We start from the raw sequence: 20702 nt of genomic DNA on the forward strand, positions 1-20702 counted from the left end.
GCCATGAAGCTGAGACTTTGACTAGGGGAAGATTACACAGTCATAAGTCTCCTAGAGGGCTGGAGAGATGGCTCAGAGGTTAAGAGTATCGACTGCTCTTCCAGAGGTCCTGAGTTCAGTTCCCAGAAACCACATGGTGGCTCACAACCATCCCTTATGAAGTGCCCTCTTCTGGTGTGCAGATATACATGGAAGCAGAATGTTGTATAAATAAATAAAATCTTTAACAAAAAAAGAAAAAAAAGATAAGTCTCCTAGAACCAGCAGGCAGGAGCCTAGACAGCTGCTCCTAGAGGGAGGAGCCTCCTACATGATGGTGTATGAGGACCAGATGCCAAGGCAGGTGGGAGAACGGTAAAGTGGTAGCTGGCACCCTCCCTCACCAGTCAGGCTATGAGACTTCACTGAGGAGCTGCAGTCTGAGCCTGGGAGTGGTAGGGCAAGGTGGCATGCAGATGGGTGGTGGGAAGTTCTGACTGCCTCTTTCTGCAAGGAGAGGGGACATTTGGGACTTCCTATGGCCCTTGGCAGCTTGCCAAGGGCTGAAGTATCTCTCTGTCTCACTGATGTGAGGAAGCTCCAGTAAGAGCTGGAACAAGGGTCAGTCCTGAAACCAGCCTGCAGCCAGGAGGGCTCCTGTGAGCCAAACAACACTCATGTGACTTCAAAGTGACTAACCCACTTTGCAGCTCTGTACCATACAGCAATACCAGGGCTGCTGGGAGGATTGAATAAGATGGTATCGTTAAAGCACTTTGGAGAGAGAGAGCTCCTCAGTTAGTGGCTGGTGTGACATACATGAATAAAGGAAGCCAGCACCACCTATCTGTACCATCTAGTCTGATGGTCACTACAGCATCCTGTTGTGGGATATTTGTACACTGTGTGAAGATGTATTGCTGTGATTGGTATAATAAAATGCTAAATGGCCAATAGCTAGCCATTAGGGGTATAGGTGGGACTTCCAGGCAGAGAGGATGCTGGGAGGAAAAAAGGCGGGGTGGCCAGCCAGACACAGAGGAGGCAGGACAGGCAAGAAGGGAGGTAACGGCTAAGAGCTACATGGCAGGACATAGATAAATAGAAATGGGTAGATGGGTTAATTTAAGGTATAAGAATTAGTTAGTAACAAGTCTAAGCTATAGGCCATAATTAATAAAAAGTCTCTGTGTCAATATTTGAGGGGCTGGTGATCCAAAGACAGTCTGACAAGAAAACTTGCTACAGCATCACACATCTGTACTATCAGGCAAGGTAACTACCATAGCATCCTACATCTGTGCTGTCTGATGGTCATTTGTCACGCTCAGATTTTGTTAAGTTTTTTTTTTTTTTGGTTTTTCGAGCCTATCCTGGCACTCGCTCTGGAGACCAGGCTGGCCTCGAACTCACAGAGATCCGCCTGCCTCTTCCTCCTAAGTGCTGGGACTAAAGGCGTGAGCCACCAACGCCCGGCTTTGTTAAGTTTTAAAAACATTAAAATTTCAGTGCCTCAGACTAGGCACATTTCACTGAGACTTAGTAGACGGGGAGGCAGCAATACTAGATAGAATAGTCATGGGCAATTTCAACATAGCAGAACTTTCTACTAGACAGCACTGATTTAGTCCTCTAAGTCACTAACATTTTTTGATTATATGAGACAACTCCAAACCAAACCACTTTATCCTTCTAGCAATGGATATGTGCTCAGAATCCTCAGAAACACAAGACCTGTTACAGTCCTGAACTGTACCAACAAGAATGGAAAATTTGCCCTCAACCACAACAGAAAGTCAAAAATTTAAAATCAAGGCTGGGCATAGTGGGACATACACACCTGTCATCCCAGCACTTGGGAGATGGGGGCAGAAGGATCAAGAGTTCATGGCCAGCCTGGAACAAAAATCCTATCAAAAAAAATAATCAAATGACACATTCCAAAATCCAATCAAAGCTGGCATAGCTTTAATCTCAGCAGAGGTGGGGCAGGAGGTTCTCTGTGAGTTCAAGGCCAGCCTGGTCTACATAGTTAAGTTACAGGACAGCCTGGTTTACATAGTGAAACCCTATCTTGGAAAAAAAAAAAAACCTCCAATTACAATGAATTGTAATGAACCATTGGCTTTTAAACCAATGCATTAAGACTCCACAGTCTAAAATTATTGTCACCAACAGCCCTTTTGGGATATACTTGGAAAAGACTCTAATAGTTGAAGGAGATGGGGAGATACAAGATGGAGCAAGAATGAGTGGAGTTATCTAGGGACAGAGGAGCCTGACTGGTCCTTACTCCAGCCTCCTTTTCCTGCTGGGATCAGCCAGAGCCTCCAGCTAATGCTGATGGAGAAAGAGAACGGAAGGGGCCTCCTGTAGGCCTTTGGTCCCAAGGGCAAGGAAGACCTGCAGGGAGTCAGAGGAGCTGCCACCAGACAGGCAGTGTTAGGATTCTCCCTTCCCTCCTTGCACCTCCTGCCCCTATCCCTGCTCCCAACCAGACTCGGAGCCCTCAAGAGAGTCACCAATGATGCAACCTGCAATCTATTCAAAAAACAAAGCACAGGAAGCAGGTGCCAGGGAGAAACACAAGAGGGGAGGGAAACGGTCTCAGAGGAAGATGAGGGCTCCCAAGAATAGTGCCCAGGCCACTTTCCAGTGCTTCCTAGTCAAGACAGATGTCAGCGCTCATCAGTGACACCTGAGTAACAGGTGAGTCTGCCCACACCTACCTGTTGGAGCAACTGTGCTGCTGCTGACAGGTTGGTACAAAAATAAAAACCCAGGGCTCTAGTTCACAGCTCAAGTACAGAAGGCAAGCAAGAGGGCTGCTGAGCATTTGTGGCAAGCCCACAGGTGACATCCACCCCACTGGGTACAGCAGGTCCCCTGAAATTCCCCTGAAAGTGTTAGATAAAGGTTGATTGCATTTGTGGCTGACAATCTGAACACAAGGCACACAGGGCCTGTCTGTCCATTCCTCCCCTGGATTCTACTTCCCCTTCTTTCTTGGCCTCAACTGCCCAGAAACTTGGCTCCTTCTGCTGTTGGCCTCCTGGGTCTAGTGGCCAGCACCTCCCTCTTATTGTCCTGGTTTCTGTTTGCCTCCTGGAAACCCCACCAGAAGGAAGCATTGCAGCAAAGTCATGAAAGGCTGAGTTTACCCTGTCTCTCAAATCCGCATTCAAGACCAGCATGGCAAGCGCCCTGTTCCAGACGGTCTCTGTGCAGGTGGGGCTAACATAACCATTATGTCATCTAATCATTTTCCTCCCAAGAGAGACAAGGGAAACAAAAGAGCTCTTAGCAAAGGGGGGGGTGTCAACAGTTTTTCTTTGGTGACAATTCCTTTTAAAGTCATATGACCATAAGAGTAACACACGCACACACACACACACACACACACACACACACACACACACACACACAATCTGCTGAGCAGGCAGTGCACCCATTGCCTCCCACATGGCCAAGAACTTTTGCCCATCCTCCTGATGACATTACCAGAAGGTGTCAAAGAGCACACTGCAATGGAGGGTGAGGGGACACCCCTCCAAAAGGAACTTGAGGAGTGAGGACACCAAACCCAAAAAAAGCAAGGTTGTTCTCTCTCTCTCTCTCTCTCTCTCTCTCTCTCTCTCTCTCTCTCTCTCTCTCTCATTTCAGTTTTGCTCCCAAATGACAACTTCGTCTTTTTAACGAGTGACCAATTCTGCCTCCAGTCTATCCCACCTGCTCTCTTCCACAGCATACTCTGTACTCTTTACAAGTGTCCTGTCCCCATCTGCTATGGCTGTGTCCCTGTGAGCCTGCTCTGCTCCGAGCTCCTAGCCCCTCTCTGGAGACAATGGCTCAGAGAGGGGTGATGGAAGGAAGAGCCGCTGGGCTTTGTGCACCGGGTGGCTAGTGAAACCATTGTTTCCTTCCCAGGACAGGCAAACCAGCCGCACTCCACTGTAGGGCTAAGGATCTCCCCTTAGCTGAGAACCATTCTCATAAAAGGGGGTGAGCCTAAAGTCTGGCCCCACTGAAAATTTGTTTCTGGTGTGACAAAAGACCCCTCTGACTGATGAAGAGAAGCAGCTAGTGCTCCCTCACCTGCTCCAGAGCCACACAGACAAACAAACACCAAACCAACAGCCACTTACTCACCAGCTCGGCTGTGCTGCCTAATCTCTCTGCTGCCTCTAACTCGGCCTCCTTTCACACTCAGGAATAGGAAAAGGTTTCCCTTTAATACTCAGCAGGTCCCTGTGGAAAGCAATCATTAACAGCCACACATGCTGATGGACCTTAACCCCTTCAGTTCTGGGCTGCCAAAATCCAGCTGATGCACTGTCCTGTCCTTTTTGCCTAGCTCCGAGCCAACAGCAACTCTTCGCTTGCTACCATCTACCTTCATAATGCTGCTGCCTCCCATGTGGAGAGCGAGCCTTTAGTCCCACCCAGGCCTCCTCACCTAATTGGAGCACGCCTACAACCTGAGGTGCTCAACTCTGGCACGATGCCCAATTGGATGAGCCCACATTATGAAATATTTGCCAGGCAGGCCAATAGTGAAGCCAGGATCCGGGGGAGGGATGATATTTTTATTTATTCCTGGAGGAGGATGTGCAGACAAAAGTAGTCATAGCATCCATAGCCCTGGGACAGAGACAGAGGGAAGGCCAACCCAGACCCCAGGACGCCTTTAGCTGTTCTAAGTACATAATCCTGGGGGACTAAGCACTTGCTGCTAAACTAAAGGGTTCTTCCTCCTCCTCTTCCTCTCCTCCTCATTTCTCTGTTCTACTCAGGAGTTTAGAGAGGCGAATTGGGTTACACTACAAAGTTGAAACACCAGCAGGCAAAGGACTGCGTGAGCGCAGGTATTCTTTATATCCTAAGGTTGCGGGCATCGCTTGGACATCTTTGGAACATGCAGGTGACAGCTGGGCAGGTTTGTGTAGAAACAAAAATCCTGCCTTTTCTCTTTAAAAATAGGTAACTGGCTTAAGGATCTCCAAAACATCAAAGTGCCTCCATGTAGGATGCATGCAAATCTATGCAGATATGCACAAATGAGCAGCTCTGTGCTTGTCAGCTTGTCAGGGCGAGTCCTTGCCAGGGTTTTCCTATTTTAAGGGAGAAATCAGGTAGTCTCTAACTCAGCCTTGAGGCTGAGGTAGGAGTCAGAGCATCTCCCCAGAGAACAACAAATCCAATGGACACACACTGACTGAACTAATTATTGCCTCTGGGGGAGAGAGGCTCTGTGTAAAGCCTACCTGAGGTTTTTTGCCTTGAGCATAAATAATACTATTCCATGGGATAGTAGAATACAAGTGCCCTATACTACAACATGCGCAGTTGGCACCCCTCTCCCTTACAGTTCCCAGCTGGGAACCTCAGTCAGCCAGCTTTAGTAACTGGCACTTTTCTTATCACCATGGTTCCTGTTTGCCTATCAGTAGGCCAGCCACTGTGGCTCAGGACCCTCATTCAAAACAACCAGGGGGCCTTATCTTATCTTTGGTAATGCCTTCCCAGTCGCCCTGGAGGCTAGCTCACCCTGGTTTCTTAAAGGGGCTACACTACGTTCACATCTGTTCCATTTGCCCACAAGAACATGCCAGAGATCTGAGTGTTCTGGGCAGGGTTAGAACTTACTATGACACCATTCCTTCTCAACCTTTACCTTCATGGCTGCCTCAGGGTGGCTCCCGAAAAGATTTAAAACACAGCAAGATGTGGATGCTTCAAAGGGCAGTTTAAAAGCTTATGGTATCAGGCTGACACCCAGCGCCTTGGGTGGAACTGAGGTTGGAGCTGGGTAGGGAGAGGCTCTGGATATGTTAGTTCTATTTCCACATACTAGCAATAAGCAATGAAAACACCACTTATACTAGTGGGGAAGATACTAAATGCTTAAGGCTAAGCTTGACAAGAGAAGCAAAAATCTATGTGCTGAAGAGAACGAAACACTCCTGAGAGGAATTTAAGAAGATCTAAAGGAGAGATTCTGAGCAATGGTGGCACACTCCTTTAATCCCAGCACTCGAGAGGCAGAGGCAGGGAGAGAGTTTGAGGTCTACAGAATGAGTTCCAGGACAGCAAGGATTGTTACACAGAGAAACCCTGACAATAAATAAATAAATAAATAAATAAATAAATAAATAAGAGACTGTTTCCTGGGTCAGTGGGCAATATTAAGACATATGTTCTTCCAATATTTTACTATAGATTCAACACAATCCCACTCAAAATCTCTGCAAGTTCTTTTTTTTTTTTTTTTTTTTTTTTTTTTTTTTGGTTTTTTGAGACACAGGGTTTGGAGGCTGTCCTGGAACTAACTCTTGTAGACAAGGCTGGTCTCGAACTCATAGAGATCTGCCTGCCTCTGCCTCCCGAGTGCTGGGATTAAAGGCGTGCGCTACCACCACCCGGCTTGCAAGTTCTTTATATAAACCAAGACAAAATCTAAAATGGACATTGAAAAAGACTTAGAATGTTCTAACCAAAAATACTTTGTAATAGAAGACTAGATCCTAACACCTAGGAGGCAAAGGTGGGAGGGTTACAAGTTTTGGGTCAGCCTGAACCAAATGAGACCTTGTCTGGGAAAACCAAAGTCTGAGGCTTCAAGTGTAGCTCAGCAGGCAGAATGCTTGCCTAGCATACATAAGGCTCCAGGTTTGATCCCCAGCACTAGGTGGTGCAAGCCTATAATACCAGCACTGGGGGTGAGGATAGGAGAGGCAGGAAGATGAGGAGTTCAAGGTCATCTTTGGCTACGTAATAGGTCTGAGAAGGGGGGGAAGAAGGTGGTGGCAGGGCTGAGGATGTAGCTTCATGGTAGAGTGCCAGCCTACCACAAGAAAGGCCCGGGTTCAAGTTCTAACACAGAAGAAGAGGAAAAGGAAGCTATTAAGGGGGTACTTAGACTAAGAATAAAGTCTCAGTAATTAAGACAAGTTGGTAATGTTATAAAGATACATATATAAATAAATGGGGGGGAAACCAGTAATGATTGTCACTAAGAGCCCTTTTGGCATAGGGCCAGAGGGATATACTTGGTAAAGATTCTAATAATTGAAGGAGATGGGGAGATGCAAGACGGAGCAACAATGAGTGGAGTTATCTAGAGTGGGAGGAGCCTGACTGGTCCTTGCTTCAGTCTCCTTTTCCTGCTGGCATCAGCCAGAACCTCCAGTTAGTGTTGATGGGGAAAGAGAAAGGACAGGCCTCCTATAGGCCTTTGGTCCCAAGGACAAGGAAGACCTGCAGGGAGTCAGACAGAGGAGCTGCCACAAGGCAGGCAGTCTTAGGACTCTCCCTTCCCTCCTTGTACCTCCTGCCTCTACCCCTGCCCTATAAATAAACATACCCATTTGTGACCAATTGATTTTGACCAAGATATAAAGATGATTTCAATACATGGTATTGAACAAACCATAGATCCATATCCCAAACAAACAACTACTACCAAATAAAGAATCCTCATGGGGCTGGAGAGCTAGCTCAGTGGTTAAGGGTACTGGCTGCTCTTACAGAGGACCAGGGTTCGATTCCTAGCACCTACATGGTTTCTCTTAATCATCTGAAACTCTAGTTCCTTGGGATCTGATGCCCTCTTCTGACCTCCAAAGGTACTAGACATAGGCACACACACACACACACACACACACACACACACACACACACACACACACAGAAATAAATAATTCGTTTAAAAAGAGAACCCTCTACTCAACCAGATCATAGGCAACTTAAAACAAGCCATAGGCCTAAGAACAGGAGCTAAAAGTACATTTCTAGAAGAAAACATAGAAGAAAAATCTCAGTGACTTAGGGGTTTTCTAATGAAACTCAATAAAGTGAACTTCTTCAAATAAAAGATGTTGGTCTTAAAAAGACATTATTCCAAAAACAAAAGGCCAGGAAAGAGTCCCCCAAACATAGAGCTGACATGAGCCTTCCACAAAAACACATAAATAGTGCACACTTACATGGAGACAATAAAACATCAGCAAAGGAGACATAGAAAGTGCAAATCAAAACATCCATGAGATGCCATGCACACACCCCATGTGTGGGAGTGAGAGTAGTTTTAGAACAACTACATTTGGAAGACTGGCCAGTGCCCAGTGTGGTCCAGCATGAAGAGGTACTGATAAGGATAGGGATGGTGCATCTAACTGGAGGAAAGCAGGTAGCTTCCTGAAAAATTAAAGATGCAGGAACCATCGAGTCCATCCATCCTACTCCTACATATGTATGGAGAGATATTACAGCTTACAGCCTGTGTCTACACAAAGACATATACGCCAATGCTCACAGCACACTTACATGAACAGCTTCAAGCTGAAAACAGTCACCCACAAACCTGTGAGCACATGAGTCCACTAGAAAGGATGCCATTCAGCAAGAGAATAAATTACTAATGTAGGCAATGAAAGGAATTAGATGGAGCTCAAAATTATTACGTTGAGTGAAAAGAGCCAGCAGACCTTCCAAAAGAGAGTACACACTGTAAGATTCTATGATAAAATACCTTCAAAATTGCAAGCTGATCTACAGTGGCAGAAAGAAGGCCAGTGTGGCCCAAGGACAGGGTGGAGAAAGGATTACAAGTGAGGCAGGAAGCAATTTGAGGGAGTGATGGGGACTTTTTTTCCTTATGGCTGAACCAGAGACTGAGCCTACCTAGAGCCTTGCACCTAGCCATAGCCTCAGACCTTTATTATCTTAATTGTGGCAGGAAGATCACAGATTTTGGGCCAGCCTGGGCGACATAGTGAAACTGTATCCCCCAAAATAAAATAAAGTAAAAAGAAGATCTCATGAAATACATTGTTTTAGCCTCTAAATCTATGCCATTTTATGTCCATTATAACTCAGTAAAACTATAAAAAAGAAAAGCCTTCACTTGAAAAGGCTTTAGACAAAACTTCTTCCTCTTATATACTTCATGTTTTAGGTGTAGGTGGAGCAGAGAGATGGGTAGGTAGGCAGGATCCAGCCTTCCTTTCCTAATGGCCTCTTCCTCATTTGGAAGTGGCTCTGAGCAGCAGGGATGGACAGGGGTTCTTATCAGTCTATGTTTTTCTCATGGCTTTGTAGCAATTAATTCAGGCAAGCCCAAATGCAGTGCACATAAAAATAAAGGAGCAGTGTTTATGACAGAAAAGGAAAGTCAAATACAACCTTATGATTCAGCAGACATCCACCCCTATTTCACTTCATTTGATTCTTTTATGATCCTTGAGGCTGGCAGGAAAAGTATTATCAACTCTAATCTAAATGAATGCAGAAATAAGGGGCCAGTGAGACGGTTCAGAGGGTAAAGGCTGTGCAAGCTTGACAACCTAAGTTCGATCCCTGGAACCCAGGTAAAGGTGGAAGGAGAACCAACTCCATAAAGATGTCCTGGGACCTCCACCTATGCCCTATGGCACAGAAGCATCTGCACGCACACACACACACACACACACACACACACACACACACACCATAATAAGGAACAGATGAGCAAACGGGACTCCAGAGCTCCGAGACCTTAAGGGACTTGGATGACACAACCTACCTTGGGGTCTTTCCAATTGCAGCCTTCCTCCTAGCCACAGGACCTGTCCTCAGCAAGGCTGTGTCCCTCCACCCTGGCTTGGCTTGCAGAGGCCTGGGGAATTCAGACACACATCTTGTGCTCACTCAGCCCGGGGTGGATGACCCAGGGAAAGACGGGGACAACACCCCACAAGCTCTGGTACAAACAGCAAAAGACCTAGCAGGGTGGGAGCTGGATCAACTAAGGGAGCTGTGATATCAAGACAGGAGGACTGGGGGGCCCAGGGTCCTAATTAGATCACACATTTGATGTGAAGAGGGGAAAAGGCCATCCAAACACCACTCCCTAGCCGGAAGTCTGGTGGGTGTGGAAGCAGCTGGAAGCTGTTAGACTAGAGGCTCCTAGCCAAAGGCCTCTGTACCCTTCCTTCCCGCCCCCCAACCCCACCCTCCCTCTGTTCTGGCCAGGCAAGAGAACAGCTTCTGGCTAAACGCCCTACCTTTCTCTCCCTTGTTCTGAGGATAGGATGTCTGGAAGGGGGAGAAACCAGTCCTGCAGGGCACAAGGGTCCAATGTATAAGGGTACCACAATCCCAGCCACTAAGATGTATACCACTCTAGTGCAAATCTGTAGTGCTTGTTTGATGATGGATGGAACCCAGGGCCCTGGGAGTCCAGCCACCACACCACCACTGCTATGCAATATTATTTCTTTTTTAAATAAAAACTATTGACTAGAAAGGCTCCAGGGACACTGACATGTCACATTAAGACAGCCGTGTATTTTGGTGCATTTTCCCTGGGGCTCCAGTGTGGTCTGGGGTGGCACTGCTGTTGATCCTGACTTGATTCAAAATGGCAAAATGGTTTTGTTTTTTGTTTTTTGGCTTTTTGGTTTTTTGGTTTTTTGAGACAGGGTTTCTCTGTGTAGCTTTGGAGCCTATCCTGGCACTTGCTCTGGAGACCAGGCTGGCCTCGAACTCACAGCGATCTACCTGCCTCTGCCTCCTGAGTACTGGGATTAAAGGTGTGTGCCACCAATGCCCAGCTTGTTTTTGTGTTTTAAATGTTGTGCTGTGAAATCTATCTTCAGGACTGGAGACACAGCACGGTGATTAGAGCACTTGTATTTGGGTTCCATTCCCAGAACTCACATGGTGGCTCACGACCTTTGATGACTCCAGTTCCCTGGGATCTCTGACACTCTTCTGACTTTGATGGGCACCTGGCATGTGCGTGGTTCACAGACATACATGCCGGCAAAACATTGATACACATGGAATAAATAAATAAATAAACCTTTTAAAAGTAAAAAAAAAAAAACATTATTCATCTTGCTTGGTGAATTTTTGGCTGCCTCACCCCCACCCACATTTAAATTTTCTGCCTAGGAAACATGCCTTGATACCGTGCTCCTAGGCAACCCAGTTGAGGGATGAGGGAGAGGACAGGAGGGGGAAAAGACTGGACGAGACCAGAAAGACCCAGTAAAGCCAGTGTATGAACAACAGAGAAAAGCTGAGGCCAGACAAGGAGAGATCGAGGAGTGGTGATTCCAGAATAGTCTTGAATGATGTGTTTAGGTTAAGTGTGAAGTGAAATATGGACTGTATATCGAATAAAATTGTATCAATGTTTCCAGCATTTGCTAATTGGTCTATGGTTATGCAAGAAATACCCTTGTTTTTAAAAGTTAAAAAAAAAAGGAGTCACAGCTGTCTGACAGCTGTATTAGCCAAACTAGCTTTCCTCTCCAACTTTCATGAAGAGGAGGCAACGGTTGGAAACAGCAATGACAGGCAGGACAAAAGATTGTGTCTAGACATTTTCTTCCTGAAACAAAAATTAACTGGAACCCCGAAATCTTTCTCCTTTTCCCCAGGGAAACGTAACAATTGGCACAGAAGAAATAAAGGCACTATCCTAAGCTGAGCCACAGCACCTGCCTTCACCCCAGACCAAGGCACTGCACCCCAACAAGGAGCCAGGTCAGGTGGCCCGCCTCCACTCTGCTAAGGAAGCTAGAGACCTGGAGGAGGGCCCTGGGTGGATCTCAAGCCACTCTCTTCCAACTTGGTGTCAGTTATGCAACATGAAGTTCCCTTCCTTTGATCCATCTACAGGCTAACCCTTCTTTTTATTTGCTCTTTACTGAATTTGTGTTAGTCTTAAGGTGTAAGGCTCTGGAATAGGCCCTCAGTCCTGATCGGAGCTCTTCCAGTTACGGCCTACAGAATTTTGGGTGAGTGACTCCATTTCTCTCTGTGTTTCATTTCCTCGGCTGTAAAAAAGGGGATAACACCAGAACTGTCACTCATGGGTTTGCCACAGGACTAAATAAGATTGCAGCAATGGAGAACTGAAGACAATTAATGTCTGCATTTAATAAACATTCAATAGTTGCCAATGACTGTTATTGTCTCCTCAGAGATGATTGCCATTCTCACTACAGAAGCTCTTGGAGTCTATCCTCCTTAGCACTTAGTCACAGAAAGACGGATGCTTAAGAAGTGGTCCAAAGCTGGGCATGGTGGCACACGCCTTTAATACCAGCAGTTGGGAGGCAGAGGCAAGCTGATCTCTGTAAGTCCTAGACCAACCTAGCCAAGACTATTTAGTGAGACCAAGGAGAGAGGGAGAGAGGGAGATAATTGGTTCAAAAGACGCCATCCATTAAAAGAATACCCAGAGAAGATACATGCCTGCAATCCTACCACTCAGGAGGGTGAGAGGAAGACTGCCATGACTTCAAGGCCAGCCTAGACTACACAGAAAGTTCCAGACCAACAGGAGCTACAGTAAGACCCTGCCTGGAGAAAGAAAGGGGGGAAGAAGGGAGTGAGGAGGAAGAGTACCCAGAAGTCACTAAATCCACTTTTCAATTCAGCCCCAATATCAGATGAAAGGCTCATCAAAGGTGGTGTCTTCCCTTGTCCCTAGGAGCCAGAATAAGCAATGCCTGAGGATCTCAAGCAGAACGTTTGTTCCCAGCAGCCTTTGTACCAGGAGATGGATATTTCCTGTATACTATCTTATTTGGACATTGAAAAGCAAGTCAGCCCTAGCTACAGCATCCCTGTAGAATGAGCAGAAAGAGTTAACTACCAAGTTCTTGTCTTACTTGGACATTGAAAAGCAAGTCAGCCCTAGCTACAGCATCCCTGTAGAATGAGCAGAAAGAGTTAACTACCAAGTTCTTATCTTACTTGGACATTGAAAAGCAAGTCAGCCCTAGCTACAGCATCCCTGTAGAATGAGCAGAAAGAGTTAACTACCAAGTTCCACATTCCAGTGCTTTTGCTGCAACTGCCCAGCTGTAGTGTGGGCAAGTTCCCGCTCCCTTGGGTGGCAGTGGACATGACAGAAGGAATCCCAATGCCCCTAGGGTGAATGAGAGGACAGAGGAGGCCACCACCTTAAGTGCTTCAGGGAATCCTCTAGGAGAGCTAACTTCTCACTGGAAATGGTCTCCCATCTTAGAGATGCAGATCCAGCTGGGGAGGATGCATGGCAAGAGGGGAAAAGTGGAAACACGGACCTGTGTCTGCAGGGCTGAAAAGGGCAGGCCAAGCACAGGGTGGACAAAGGTCAGGAAGCAGTCATTTAGCCCAGATGGTCCTTCTGTGACAGAGCCAGAACAGGCAATTTTCTAGCCATAAACAGCCACTCGAAAATCCCCAAACCACACACATGCACATGTGAAAATAAAGACGAAATACAGCTGCTCCTGGGTGAGCTGGGTGTGGGAGAGCAAGGAGGGGAGGAGTGGACATGTGTGTTGTGTGTTTCCAGACACACTGGCTGCAGGAGCAGATTGGGTCTCCTGAGACCCCAAGCTCACACAAGTTGGGAGACTACAAATACAGATTTATATGTCAGATGAGGCTTCGGGAGCGAGGGCTCCGTGCTTAGCTCTAGCCACTCTCCCCTGCTTTTGCTGACCACTAGCGCACTGGCATGCTTGTGCCTCTCCGAATTCCCTTGACCCTGGATCAGCAATATTTCACCTTCCTATCACATCAAGCTTTGCTTAACCTGATTTATTTCTTATGGCAAAGAGCACGGAGAAGCCCCACATCTGAGATTAAATTCTCCACTCCTGCTCAGCCGAGGGTTTGGCTTTGCATGCTCCCTTCCCTCTCCAGTGTGCAGCACTGCACGGGGCATCAGGAACTTGCAGGGTCGAGTCCCTCCCCACTCCAAACACTTGGTTTTGAGCGGGGCCCCACCTTCCCCAGAGGGCATTGCAAAGCCTTCCAAGCTGCCAGGAAGGGTGAAACCACAGCTCCACCCACTGCCTGGCCCCTTGCATTCTAGCCCTGCGTCCAGAGTTTGACCTCCTCTGTGGCTGGCTGCAGATATGGATATATTCTATTTTTCAGAAATAGCCTAGCACACTCACAGACCCCTCCATACCATCCTCTAGTCCTCTCTCCTCCCTCCCTCCCTCCCTCCCTCCCTTTTTGTTTCTCTCTGTCTCTCTGTCTCTCTCTCTCAGAGTCGGGCAGGATGGGAGGGAAGAGTTCCCTTCTGCAGCACCCTCCTACACAGCCCTTAAGGCACAGACCCTAGTGGGCCTGACTCCTCCTGCCTGGTAGACAAGGTAAGGGACTCCGGCTGGGTCTGGAGGAGGAGCACTAGGCAAAGAAAGGAAGCTCCACACCCTGGAAGCTTCTCCAGTCTTATCCCAGGAGAGAGGGATCTGTAAGCACAAGGCTATTGCTACCCACAGAGCAGTCTCCAGATTCCTCCCTCCCAGCCAAAGGAGAAAGTGAAAGAATTCAGAGACAGAATAGAGATGGAGACAATTTTCACAGGGACAGTGTCATAGGTTGCCTAATATACGCTGCTGCATTGGACTTGTCTGGGATGCACTGCCGGACTTGTAAGCACACCCTTCTGGAAAAATATGATTTGTCAAAATATGAATTGGTTTTCCTGCACCAGAAATTTTCAGAGCAAACACTGAGCCCCTGCAGTTTCCTTCCTTCCACCCTGAACTTCCTTCCACTCTGGCTAAGCTCGGAGGTCAGCCCTGGAAAGGCTCAGGAGGGCAGAGTTTGTCCTTCTGCGCCTGAAAGAGAAAAGCCTGCTTCCCTCGTGAGCCAGAGGGATGCTGGGAGCCAGCTGCCCAATGGTGCTAAGGACAAGTTCATCCCTTTCTGTCCTCCATTTCTTCTACATGGTGTGACCTAACACACCATGCTTCTGACAACACCAGCCACACAGATAATGGCCGTCACCATCTCAGGCTCCTGGAGTCTAGGTCCACCCGAAACAAAGAAACAGAAATTCAACCTCTCTACATGACTCAATGGGATTCGGGTATGCTTGAATTCAAAATGACCTGTGATTCTTTGCAGGTTTAACTATCAGCCTCCCAAGGTCTATTAGTACAGAGAGGAGAGAAAAGATAATATCTTGGCCTGGGTCATTCTGATGGCCTCCTCCACCTCATATCCCCTCTTGACTTGTCTGAACTTGCCTGCCACGCCTTTCTCATGACCCACAGTAGGCTTTTGGTGGGAAAAAAGAAATTTAGCAGAATGTTCCCTGCTACTTCTTGTATAGTCAAATGAGGGCCCCTTGCTGTTTCTTCAGAGGAAGGGCCATAGCCAGTGAGAAATGATTCCAAATTCCCAGCCCCAAATCCTCACCTTCAAAGGTAGGATGATTTGAATATATGTGTGCATATATATAAATGTCAAAAAATGCTCATTACTTAGGGACATGAAAACTCTCCAAGACAAACCCTTGTTGGAGTGGAATCCAATCCATCTTGTAGAAACTGCCCATCACAGCATCCGCAGTCACCATGGTAACAGCCATGCTCCTGAAACCTGGCACCATCATCTTGGTGACACAGGGTAGGTACTTGATCTCACCTGGCCTAAGCTCGTCCCTGAGAATAAAGACTATAGTTGAGAGAAGAAAAAGACCATTTCACTTCCAAGTGATTCTATTGACAACATGTCCACAAGGACACTTCTCTTCCTGTAGGCTACCCATAGGGCTAAAATTCTTCCCTGCACTAAGGGACAGGAGAGAACCAGCACACCAAGAGCAACAATAGGCTAGTCCATGATGACAGTCCAAGACAGCCCAAGACAACCAGCCTCTTGATTTCATTTGTTCCCAGGGTCCAATCATTTCTGACAGTGAGATCTGAGAAACACTACAGGCTTCTATAACTAGACCTTCAAGATGTAAGCTGGTTTTTGAGTAGTGTTTTTTCTAACTTGGGCCCAGAAGTCATAACTAGTACGGTGATACAGAGTTGAAAGTACCCAGAATCTCCTTTAGACTTTGCATACAAGGCTGATCTGAGGACAGAATAGAGGCAAGAGAGAAGGAAAAGGCCAAGGACAAAGATGGCAATGATCAGAGAAAACAGATGGGCTGACTTCTAAAATACAGAAAAGTGTCAGAGATGCTCAAGAGAGAGCTATCAACAGGAGACATGGGTATGGCTTAGGAGCTGAAGTCCCTAAGGAAAGTGACAGATAGGCACTGCTACTCAAAGGACTCTGAGCTGCTGCCGGTAAGTGGACACAACTTTGCGACACAGTCCCAGAGGACAGCATTATTGAGGAGGGAACAAGTCTAGCGTTCTGGGTCCTCTTCTGTCCCTGACTCTCACAATTCTCCCCAGCCATAGAGTCCAATCTGTCCCTCTAGTCTTCTTTAGGAATGTCTACTTTTTCTGCTACCAGCACCATGATCCAATAGCCCCTATGAGAAGCTCTCTACCTCCATTTTCTATTCTGCAATTGGCTGGAACAGATATTCTCTGTTCCTATAGCAACTAACTTACCATCTTTCCTATTGAGTATCTTCCCAGTGAGAGACACAGTCCAGTCCATACCCTCTCCAAACCATCAGGCTCCTTTGCACAGAGGAATACCATGAATACGGGCACCTGGATATTTAGAGTTCAAATCTTGCCTGATCCAGGGGAATCCAGAGAGGGGAGTGGCCATCTGACAGCCCTGAAAAGGTGGGTGAGGAAGGTTACCCATGCCATTGCCCCCTGTACTATTGCCCAAACAACAGAGCAGGGTCCATCTTTCCAATGAAGTGTTAAAAGCATACTGTGTCGTCACCAGATTGAATTAGCACTTCCTTTGACTGTTTTTTTTCCACATCACTAATGAAGACCAGTGAGACGCTCTAATTGAATTTCCTCCATTGCAAGATGCACGTCCCTCTCATGCTTATCTGGGAATAGTGAAGCTTGCAAACTCCTCTACAGATGGCCCTGCTCCATGCAAGACTTCTCCAGACGGGGCACAGAGCCATTTCCGCAGAAGATGGCTCTTCTCTCATTACCCGTGATCACGCTAATTCCTGGGTCTCACAGCCTACACAGAGCCAACTGGTTTCTTCTTGTAAGTCACAAACTGAGCTCAACTTTAGCTTCTCTTCTGAGCTTTTCACCTAATGAGATCCCAGAAATCAATGTACAAACCGACAAATAATGCCTACCGGAAAGTGCCTTCATACTGGGGGAAGATACCAAGCCACCACCCTCAACAATCTTCCACTCATACCCAGAGAGGTAAAATTCATGCCACAGAGGAAAATATCTGGCTCCCTGACAGATAGACTTGGCTTGGAATCACAGCTCAGATTCTTTTCTTTTCTGTTTGTTTGTTTATTTTGTCTTTGTTTTTTGTTTTTTGAGACAGGGTTTTCCTGTGTAGCTTTGGAACCTGTCCTAGAACTAACTCTTGTAGACCAGGCTGGTCTCAGACTCACAGAGATTCACCTGCCTCTGCCTCCCAAGTGCTGGAATTAAAGGCATGCACCACCACTGCCCGGCTGCAGCTCAGATTCTTACCAACCAAATGGCATTATATAGAGTCCTAATCCCCTCTGAGCCCTTGCTTCCTCATCTGTGAAATGGGGAGATTAGTTCCGACCTAGAAGATTACAGCCACAGTGCCTTTACAGCATTTCAAAATCCACAAACACCTTAGACAAGGCTTTTTCCTAATGCAGCTGGCAGTAAATGCCAATCAGACTTGAACCTATTTGGCAACAGAACATGACCTGATCTGGCCCGAGTCTCCTTACAGCCTCTATCCAACTTCTGTGACTCTTGAGATCAGTATTGCCACAGATATATTAAAATGACTGTGGAGGACAGGCATGGTGTCACACTCATTTAGTCCCAGCACTTGGGAAGCAGAGGCAGACAGATCTCTGAGTTCAAGACTAACCTGGTCTACAGTGAGTTCTAGTATAACCAGGACTATACAGAGAAACCCTGTCTCAAAAAAATAAACAACAAAACAACTGGAAAGCTGATACAGATTGTTGGAGGTTTTATGTAGTATAGAGTATGTAATGTGCCTATCACCCTAAAATCCACAGAACCTGCAGAGATCGCATAATAAAGTGGGGAGCTGTGTAAACTCCTTCTCTAGCCCCCTTCCCCCCAGACAGAGATTTCAGAGCAATCATCGGAGTTATTTAAGCTGAAGATGCTTACAGGCATCACAGGCCTTATCACCAACCTGGAGAGGGTCTCTGGGTTCCTGGGACCTGGGCCTGGCTCTCTGGAATTCAAGTTGGCAAGGGGTTGGGGAGAAGAAGCAAAGCCCAGCCCTTTATAAAAATCCTGCTGCCTGTCTACCCTGAGCAGAGCTGGCAGAGGCAATGTGATGCTGTTATTTGGTTGAACCTCAGGTATAGACATGCCTGAAGATTCCAGACATGCCTCCCAGCTCCCCACCTCATTGGGTATCCAGTGCTCTCTCCACCTTCCCATGGCCTCATCTGCAGTGTTTGTGCCCTATGGGCATCCCCAGGGGGATAAATGGCCCAAATATGGCAAACACTGAGAGAAGGGGGATCTGAGCTTGTGGGAACTTGGACCAATAGGAGGAAAGGATTCTGTGCATTAGGAGGTGCTGAAGATGGGGTGTTCCCAGGTGAGTGGGGAGCACACACACCAACATCCAGTGGAACAGGTTTGGCATGTTTCTCCTGATGCCATCTCGTGGCCCCAGGAGATTTTTATATGGGAAGCTAGCCTAGTCAATAACAGCAAGTAGTGTTGGGCAATCCCTCTACTCAAGTCTCTTGGCTCTAGTCACACATTTTAGGGATTTACTGATGACTAGTATGTGATCAATTTTCTTAGAGACCCAGGCATCCCAATGAGCTTCCCAAATCTGAGCCTAGCTCCATCCTGCTACCCCAAGCCACCCTCCCAAGAGACATCATCATTGGACAGATGACCTGAATTCTAGCACTGGTAACATACACTCGGTTTCACAGAACAGTAAGGTCTTCCTGAGGCTCCTGGGGAGGACCGACTGTCTAGCACATGAAGAACTACACCCTGTATGGTCAGCAATGGGGTTACAGCGATCAAATTCAATTTCCTTACTATACAGAAGAAGCATCCTAAGCCAGGAGAGAGGGACTGATCTGCTTGACACCATGTATGCGTTAGAGACTACGTTAGCTCCGGAGCCTCAGAGACCACGGCAAAGCTTACAAAGCTAAAGCAAGCCCTTACTGACCTTTGCATTCAGAAGAAGCCATGCTGAATGGCTCACATATCTGCCCTCCTAGCTTGAGTATCTTTGAAGAAACTCTTATCTCCAAGAATTTGGATGGATTCTCTGACTCTGTATCCTAAACCTATTTAAAGTCAGGGGGAAATCTTTATCAGTCAGGCTTGGTGCTGTATGCCTGTACCCCTAGCCATTATGGAGGAAGGCAAGGGGACCACAAGACCAAGGCCTCCCTGAGCTACATAGTATGTTCGAGGTCAGTCTGAGTAGCATTATAAGGGCCTATCTCAAAATAAAAACTAATTGTGGGGGGAGGCTGGAAAGATGGGTAAGAGCACACACTGCTCTTGTAGGAAACCCAAGTTCAGCCCAGCATCCATCTCATGTGGCTCAGAACTATCTGTGACACCCTCTTCTGGACTCTATAAGCACCTGCACTCATGTCCATGCACCCACACATAGAAACACTCCCATACACAAACTTTAATTTTTTTTTTTAAATATCTGGGGTAGATTGCCATTGTGGAACACTTTCCTAGCAGGAACAAGGTTAAACCTTAGCAAGGGGCTGGGAACCCTTAAAAAGGAGGGGGGGGATTTTAATTTGTTTTGTTATTTTTGAGTCAGGGTCTCTATACGTCTTTCTACCTGGTTTGAGCTCACTGTGTAGACTAGGCTAGCCTTCAACTCACAGAGCACCACTTGCTTGTCTTCCAAGTGCAGAGATTGAGCGTGTGCTACCACACCCTGCTCAATATCAAAGACTTTTTGAAGAAAGCCACCAATAGAAGTGACCAGAGAAAGATTTAGGAGAAGTGAGGAGAATGTCTCCAAACTCCAGTGAACCATGAGTTGGGCCCTGGCAGGCTGTAATGTGGCTGAGGTCTTTAATGTATAGTCCTTGGATCCCGTCCCATTCCGTGCTCCTCACTTCAGCTACCTGGAGTGGGGCCCATAGTATCTGCCAGAAGCTCCAGGTTTAGATTTTACCATATCACCATTCCAGAGACCTTGTAGAGCAGGGAGTCTCTGGCACCTGGGATCAGAGTCTTGTGCATCTCAGACAAGCTTGCCATACTTCTCTGTGCCCTAGAGGAACTTGTGGTCTACCATGTACTCCCCCAATTTAACAACCTGCCTAATTTAGGAATATCAACTGCTTTCTTGGACCAGAAGAGCCAGACCTTGTGCTTCTGAAGAAGATCCCAAGGATGCACCTCAAAAAAAAGAGCACCTGTTTCGATGTCAATTTCCAGGGTGGTTCCAACTTAATTTCCCCCAACATTTCTGATCCTACACGTCCACAAACCTGTTAGGAGCAACCACAAACCTGAGGTTCTGGTAGCTGGGGATCTGCCTGGGAATTCCATGTATTTGTTGGAATTCCAGGCCTAAGTACTGAGAAGGCAGACAATTCAGACACTCTAATGCCCGGGGAACCTCCAATTTAGAAGAGTTTCAGTCTATAGTCAAGAGCTCAAGAAAAGCTGAGAGTTCCGCTCTAGGAATTGAGCTTTGTAAATGTCTTTGCCCCTAACCACCTAGAGATGTTTTTAAATGATTGACACTGGGCACCAAGACCCCAGGTGCAAAACAGACATCATGCTGCTCCCAAAATACAACCCACAAATCCCTTCCATGGTTCCCAAGGA

At 46.9% G+C, this 20702-nt stretch overlaps 1 protein-coding gene across 10 annotated transcripts in view; it reads right to left on the minus strand.

The window, feature by feature from the left end:
- The window catches only part of Plekha6 (pleckstrin homology domain containing A6), a 118129-nt gene that overhangs the window by 50608 nt on the left and 46819 nt on the right, over positions 1 to 20702 (minus strand). Inside the window, exon 1 of one of the 10 annotated variants that reach the window (XM_035445493.1) lies at positions 9542 to 9880. The exons of the other annotated variants lie outside the window; for them this stretch is intronic. The gene's annotated coding sequence lies outside the window, so the exon portion shown is untranslated. Of the gene's footprint in view, positions 1 to 9541; positions 9881 to 20702 lie in introns of those variants that run through there. 10 annotated transcript variants of the gene reach the window in all.

Source organism: Cricetulus griseus, chromosome 5 (assembly GCF_003668045.3).
Source record: "Cricetulus griseus strain 17A/GY chromosome 5, alternate assembly CriGri-PICRH-1.0, whole genome shotgun sequence".
Lineage (NCBI taxonomy): Eukaryota > Metazoa > Chordata > Mammalia > Rodentia > Cricetidae > Cricetulus > Cricetulus griseus.